The sequence below is a fragment of the Alosa alosa genome, chromosome 20 (genome assembly GCF_017589495.1).
Source record: "Alosa alosa isolate M-15738 ecotype Scorff River chromosome 20, AALO_Geno_1.1, whole genome shotgun sequence".
In the NCBI taxonomy this organism is placed as follows: domain Eukaryota; kingdom Metazoa; phylum Chordata; class Actinopteri; order Clupeiformes; family Clupeidae; genus Alosa; species Alosa alosa.
In genome coordinates this window covers 4,939,208-4,946,827 of record NC_063208.1, presented here as the reverse complement: position 1 = coordinate 4,946,827, position 7,620 = coordinate 4,939,208, and the positions used below count along the sequence as shown (strand labels likewise).

The 7,620-nt window shown below is 39.6% G+C and overlaps 1 long non-coding RNA gene across 1 annotated transcript; it reads right to left on the bottom strand.

Annotated features, from left to right (window-relative positions):
- Positions 1–5,559: 5,559 nt before the first annotated feature.
- On the bottom strand, positions 5,560–6,984 carry LOC125285784. Its single transcript, XR_007192061.1, has 3 exons — positions 6,749–6,984; positions 6,518–6,602; positions 5,560–6,277 (listed from the first exon to the last, which is right to left on the bottom strand). It is a non-coding gene; the product is annotated as an uncharacterized LOC125285784 (long non-coding RNA).
- Between the last annotated feature and the right edge of the window lie 636 nt (positions 6,985–7,620).

Here is a 7,620-nt window from a genome sequence, read left to right as displayed (position 1 = left end):
TTCGCTGACGGACGAACGGCGGATTGATCTCTGTCTTCTTGCCCTCTCTCTCTCTCTCACTCTCCCCCTCACCCCCACCCCACACACACACTGCAGACCACATCCTGTTGTTCGGCCTTCAGCCTCTCAGGTGGGTTGACAGGTAGGCAGGTAGACTGTTCGAGTGGTTTCCCTGACACTCGTCCAGCAGCTGACAGCCTCCTGGGAGAGCGACTGAGAGAGAGGAGAGGAGAGGAGAGGCGAGGAGAGGAGAGGCGCTGTGTGTGTCTGGCAGCGAGGCAAGAGACGGGCTAAGCGGACGATTGCTATTTTTATTCATGGGCCCCATGCAGCAGTGGTGCTGTGTAAAGCGCGAGATGAACACAAGGCTGTGGTGACCGCACCGTGTCCTTCTACTTATTCATTTATTTATTTTAGGTTTATTTAGACATGGACTTGACCACATACACAGAAATCCCAGTTTACTCAGGATACTAGCAGGTGGGGCATACCTAGCCTGGACATGGTGGTCATATTTAAAGGAGCACACCAACTTTTTTAAAAACTAGCTTATTACTCACGATAAGATCACTGTTCAGTTAAAGTCCAAGTTGGGGCGTCTGGTCAAAACTGCACTGAAGATTGTAGGTCATACAGACCAGGGCTACATGCAGGCACTCTATGAAAAGTTAGTCCTCAGGGAGGCACTGAAAATTGTAGAAGACCCAAGACACATCCTGTACAAGGAGTTTGCCCTCCTACCCTCAGGTAGACGCTTTAGAGTATTAAACTGCAGATTAAATAAATACAAAAATTCCAACTGCCATAAAGATGCTCAATGATAGGTAGCTGGCTACCTATATGTTATCCAGTGTGCAGCTCTGAGTTGTCTTTTGTTGTAACTGTGGTGGTGTGGGGCTGTATGTGTAACTGTTGTTTTCTTAATTGCCTTATGCATGAGAAGTGTACAGTATGTCTGTGATGCAGGGATTGTGAAGCCCAAGACACATTTCCCCAATAAAGTATACTCTACCTTACCCCAATAAAGTATACTCTACCTTACCCCAATAAAGTATACTCTACTCTACCTTACCCCAATAAAGTATACTCTACCTTACCCCAATAAAGTATACTCTACTCTACCTTACCCCAATAAAGTATACTCTACCTTACCCCAATAAAGTATACTCTACTCTACCTTACCCCAATAAAGTATACTCTACTCTACCTTACCCCAATAAAGTATACTCTACCTTACCCCAATAAAGCCCACCTTTACCCCAATAAAGCATACTCTACTTTACCTACCCCAATAAAGCATACTCTACCTTACCCCAATAAAGCATACTCTACTTACCTTACCCCAATAAAGCATATAACTTACCCACCCCAATAAAAGTATACCTACCCCAATAAAGCAAATACCTTTTACCCCAATAAACTATATACCTACCCCCCAATAAAGCATACCTACTCTACCTTTACCCCAATAAAATAAAGCATACTCCTTTACCCCAATAAAGTATACCCATACTCTAAATAAAGCATACTCTACCTTACCTTACCCCAATAAAGTATACCCCAATAAAGCATACTCTAATTTTACCTCTACCCCAATAAAGTATACTCTACTCTACCCTACCCCAATAAAGTATACTCTACTTTACCTTACCCCAATAAAGTATACTCTACCTTACCCCAATAAAGTATACTCTACTCTACCTTACCCCAATAAAGTATACTCTACTTACCCCAATAAAGTATACTCTACTTTACCTTACCCCAATAAAGTATACTCTACCTTACCCCAATAAAGTATACTCTACCTTACCCCAATAAAGTATACTCTACCTTACCCCAATAAAGCATACTCCCTCTACCTTACCCCCAATAAAGTATACCTACCTTACCCCCAATAAAGTATACTCTACTTTACCTTACCCCAATAAAGTATACCTTTACCTACCCCAATAAAGTATACTCTACTTTATTTTACCCCCAATAAAGTATACTTACTTTACCTTACCCCCAATAAAGTATAATTTACTTTACTACCCCAATAAAGCATACCTACTCCCTACCCCAATAAAGTATACTCTACTCTACTTTACCCCAATAAAGTATACTCTACTTTACCTTACCCCAATAAAGTATACTCTACCTTACCCCAATAAAGTATACTCTACTTTACCTTACCCCAATAAAGTATACTCTACTCTACTTTACCCCAATAAAGTATACTCTACTTTACCTTACCCCAATAAAGTATACTCTACCTTACCCCAATAAAGTATACTCTACTTTACCTTACCCCAATAAAGTATACTCTACCTTACCCCAATAAAGTATACTCTACTTTACCTTACCCCAATAAAGTATACTCTACTCTACCTTACCCCAATAAAGCATACCTACCACCTTACCCCAATAAAGTATACTCTACCTTACTCTGTCCCCAATAAAGCATACTCTACTTTTACCTTTACCCAATAAAGCATACTCTACTCTTACCTTACCCCCAATAAAGTATACTTTTACTTTACCTTACCCCAATAAAGTATACTATACTCTACCTTACCCCAATAAAGTATACTCTACTTTACCTTACCCCAATAAAGTATACTCTACTCTACCTTACCCCAATAAAGTATACTCTACCTTACCCCAATAAAGTATACTCTACTCTACCTTACCCCAATAAAGTATACTCTACCTTACCCCAATAAAGTATACTCTACTCTACCTTACCCCAATAAAGTATACTCTTACCTTACCCCAATAAAGTATAATTTACTCTTACCCTACCCCAATAAAGCATACTCTACCTACCCCAATAAAGTATACTCTACTCTACCCACCCCCAATAAAGTATACTCTACTCTACCTTACCCCAATAAAGTATACTCTACTCTACCTTACCCCAATAAAGCATACTTTACCCACCCCAATAAAGTATACTCTACTTTTACCCCAATAAAGCATACTTTACCTACCTTACCCCAATAAAGCATACTCTACTTTACCCCAATAAAGTATAATTCTACCTACCTTACCCCAATAAAGCATACTCTACTTTACCCCAATAAAGCATACTCTACTACTCCACCCCAATAAAGTATACTCTACTTTTACCCCAATAAAGTATACTCTACTTACCCCCCAATAAAGTATACATTTTACCCCAATAAAGTATACTCCACCTTACCCCAATAAAGTATACTCTACCTTTAAAAGTATACTTTTACCCACCCCAATAAAGTATACTCTACTTTACTTTACCCCAATAAAGCATACTCTACTTTTATCTTACCCCCAATAAAGCATACCTACCTTACCCCAATAAAGCATACTCTACTCTACCTTACCCCAATAAAGTATACTCTACCTTACCCCCAATAAAGCATACTCTACTCTACCTTTACCCCCAATAAAGCATACTCTACCTTACCCCAATAAAGCATACTCTACTTACCTTACCCCAATAAAGTATACTCTACCTTACTCCCAATAAAGTATACTCTACTTTACCTTACCCCAATAAAGCATAATTCTTACCCACCCCAATAAAGCATACTCTACTTTACTTTACCCCAATAAAGCATACCCTACCTACTCTACCCCAATAAAGCATAATTCTACTCTACTCTACCCCAATAAAGCATACTCTACTTTTACCTTACCCCAATAAAGCATACCCACCCACCCCCAATAAAGCATACCTACTCTACCTTTACCCCAATAAAGTATACTCTACTCTACTTTACCCCAATAAAGTATACTCTACTTTACCTAACCCCAAATAAAGTATATCTACCTACCTTACCCCAATAAAGTATACTCTACTCTTACCTACCCCAATAAAGCATACCTACCTTACCCCAATAAAGTATACTCTACTCTACCTTACCCCAATAAAGCATACTCTACTTTACCCACCCCCAATAAAGCATACCTCCCTACCCCCAATAAAGCATACCCCACCTACCCACCCCAATAAAGTATACCTACTTTTACCTTACCCCCAATAAAGCATATACTCTACCTACCCCAATAAAGTATACCTACTTTACCTTACCCCCAATAAAGCATAATTACCTTACCCCCAATAAAGCATACCTTACTTTTACCCACCCCAATAAAGCATACCTTTACTCTACTTACCCCCAATAAAGCATACCACTCTACCTAAATAAAGTATACTCTACTCTACCTTACCCCAATAAAGTATACTCTACTTTACCTTACCCCAATAAAGTATACTCTACCTTACCCCAATAAAGTATACTCTACTCTACCTTACCCCAATAAAGTATACTCTACTCTACTTTACCCCAATAAAGTATACTCTACTCTACCTTACCCCAATAAAGTATACTCTACTTTACTCTACTTTACTTTACCTTATTTTACTATTTATCTGCACCCTGATCCAGTATTTTACACATTAATTCATCAACCAAACAGCAACATAATCACTGTACTCAGATAACCTTGGCCTTGAACAGATGGAAATTGATTATAACACTGATTAGAAATATTAATATAATTAATATATTCAATTAAAATAAAAACATTAACTATAATCTTATGGTAATTATCGTGTTTTTGGAAATGATCAGTATTGATGTTTTTGTCTATTTCGTTTTTCATCTTATTAAACTTAAGTTAATATTTTCATTACACTGTGATAAGGTCAGTCAAATGAATTAGCCGTCAGAGTTGTGCTTATTCATACCAATCACTCTAAAAAGTATGTCAAACAATATTGTTGATCATGCCATTGTTGTTAGTATAGTTGGGATAGTATTGTAGTATTGTATAGTGTGCAATTCTTATGAAAATCTCATAGCAAACTACAGTTTCTTTTTTACTTTGCGGATTGATATTTTTGTCAAAGTGTTAAATCACTTGATCCCATCTGCAAGATGCCAGTGTGTGGCCTTGGCTGATGCCACAAAGCCTTGGGGTCCTGCATGGGAAGGATGAAGGATGACCTCATGATTTCAAGGGCACTGAAATGGAATTTTCCAGTACAGCTACAGTATGCTGAGGCAATATGGTGCTCACATGGACGGATTGTGAACTTTCGGGCCCCTGGGCCCAGATGTATTAAGGGGCCCCCACTAATTGCATATGTGGGAGGGGGGGTTTGGAGGTCCTCCAGACATTTTTTAACTTGTTTGATGTGATTTCCTGTATTCTGGTGCATTTTGGGGATGGCCAATACTAAATTCAATCAGATTCATAGCCTACATCCTGATTTGTTGATATTGAGGCAATGATTTCCTGCAAAGGCTTGAGCTTCAGGGCCCCTTGGGCCCCTGGGCCCATGCAGTAATCCATTCCTGGGTGCTCAAATGTCTGGTGTCGATGAATACAATCAGGATAGTTTTTATAGGTTAGGATATTTGATTCAGGATGCAAGTTTGCCATGTTGTTCTGAAGGATGAACTGAGTTTAATACTTTCATCTACGACCCATATTAGTTTTATTTATCTTTTTATTGTAACGTTGTGGATTTGCACTCTGCATCCCTATGCACCATGTCACTTTAACCTGACCTGTCACTCTAGCCTCCTGGACTGTCATCCAGGTATGTTGTGAGAAGTGTCCCCCTCTTTTATCTGCCAATGTCAACAGTGATCCTGGATGGGACTCCGTATGTATATTTGTGTTCTATGTCTTTTTCTGTGTGTCTATGGTGATGTCTTTGTCTTCATGAGCACACTGAAGCAAATCCCTAGCAACTTGCACTTTGTATGGCAATAAAGTATTGAATCTTCAATCTTGAATCAAGGCTCAGGTTTTGCATTCCAAAAACTTAATCAGTCAAACCAATCTCAGAGGTTTGGAAGTAAATGGATCTCTGTGGCAACCTAGTAAACATTCAACACTGATAGCTAGTTTAAGGAGAGACTTTCTCTTGTTCTTCTCAATGTATTCTCCATTTCATCTCAACCTGTCAATCTTATTTGGTGGTCTTTCCATGTTTGTTTGGTTGATACTTTCCAAACTTTGTAACACCATCTCCATTAAACTTTCAACATGATGTCCTGGTCCAAGTGTGTTTTCTGAATGCTTTTTCTGTGTGTTGCTCATCGTGTTACATCTTTCCCCATCTCTCCCTGAGCTGTTTTATTCCCTCTGGCTGCCTCTCTGCCCTCTGATACTCCACCACTGAGAAGCGTGTGTGCTGTTTGTAGTGTTTGTGGGCTGAGCATCGTGCAGATCTGTCAGGCATCAGGATGGCGTGTGTGTTTGTCGGCAAGACACGACTCGAGGATTCACGCCAGCTTATCTGGGAGATGAGGGAGTGGGTTACAGAGCGCAAGAAGCAAGAAGGGGGAAGGGTGGATAAACAACAATAATAAGACAAATACAAAATAAAAAATGCATCTCCACACATTTATGCACTGAGCCTGTGGTCAACAGCTCAAGCGGAAGTTAAGTTAAAAAAGTACAATCAGAGGGAGATGAGCAAGACACTCACCGGCAGAAGCCTCACCTAAGAGTCCAAGTCAAAATGGCTTCTACTTACTGTCTGTGACTAATCGGCTTTGCAGATGTCTCCTCTGCAAACTTCTCAGATATGAGTGGTCCCATCTCTGCACCTCTGAAGCTCCCTGGAAAAAAAAAATCACACTCAGTTCAATCGTTTCAGGGACATTAGGCATTTTATTTTGTTTTTTTATGTAATAACAGGCCAGTGAAATGCTCAGTTCTAACAGGGACATTTACAGTAATATAATATGCTAAGTGAAATGCTTACTCATTCTTGGCCTCCTCCACCATGTTGAACACTCTGAACACCAGCGACTGCATTTCTTGCTAACCTCTACCAGACTGGCCCAGCACAGAAACACAACACACAAACAAACACAAACAATACTGGTCCCTAACTTTGAAAGTCTCCCGATTGGTGGATGATTAATACAGTCAGGAAATGTAAGTCATTATAGAGTGAGTCAACACATAATATATTCTGATAGCTATGAGAGTTTCAAACAACTAGACATCATGTATGCGGCAAGAAACCAGCCAGCAGCCGACAGAGCTTTTTAATAGTCATGATTCGTGTTATATAATATGGCAACTCACACTGTATCTTTCAGTTGGAAGCATATGTTGATATCTACTAGAAAACTAGACATCATGCAAAGCAGCAAGAAACCAGCCAACAGGTGACAGAGGTTTTTAATAATTAGTGCTTATCAAAGACAGCTCCCTCTGTGTGGTCATGTGAAGACAGATGAAAAGAGCTGTGAAAAGTCCACATACACTGACTGGTGCTAAAAATATGATTTTAGAGAAAAAATTTAAAAAAGTGACAACTGCAGATATTAGGATGAATACATACACACACACGCACATTTTTTGAGCAGGACAACACTTTTCTCTGTTGGCTCTTCATTACGAGCAGTTTATTGGCTCGCCCAGAGAAGCCTGGCTCCCACGTCCTGAAGGGCGCGGCACCAGGCGTCTCCGCTCTCTTGTAATTGACTCTTCATGTCTGAGAGGCAATAAACTTTATGACTATTAAACAAAACATCAAGTAAGCTGTCTTTCAGCTCCCAACTATTAACGAGGGAAGCCGGCATTGTAAAGCAATAATTAATTGCTTACTCTGGGACATCTAATTAC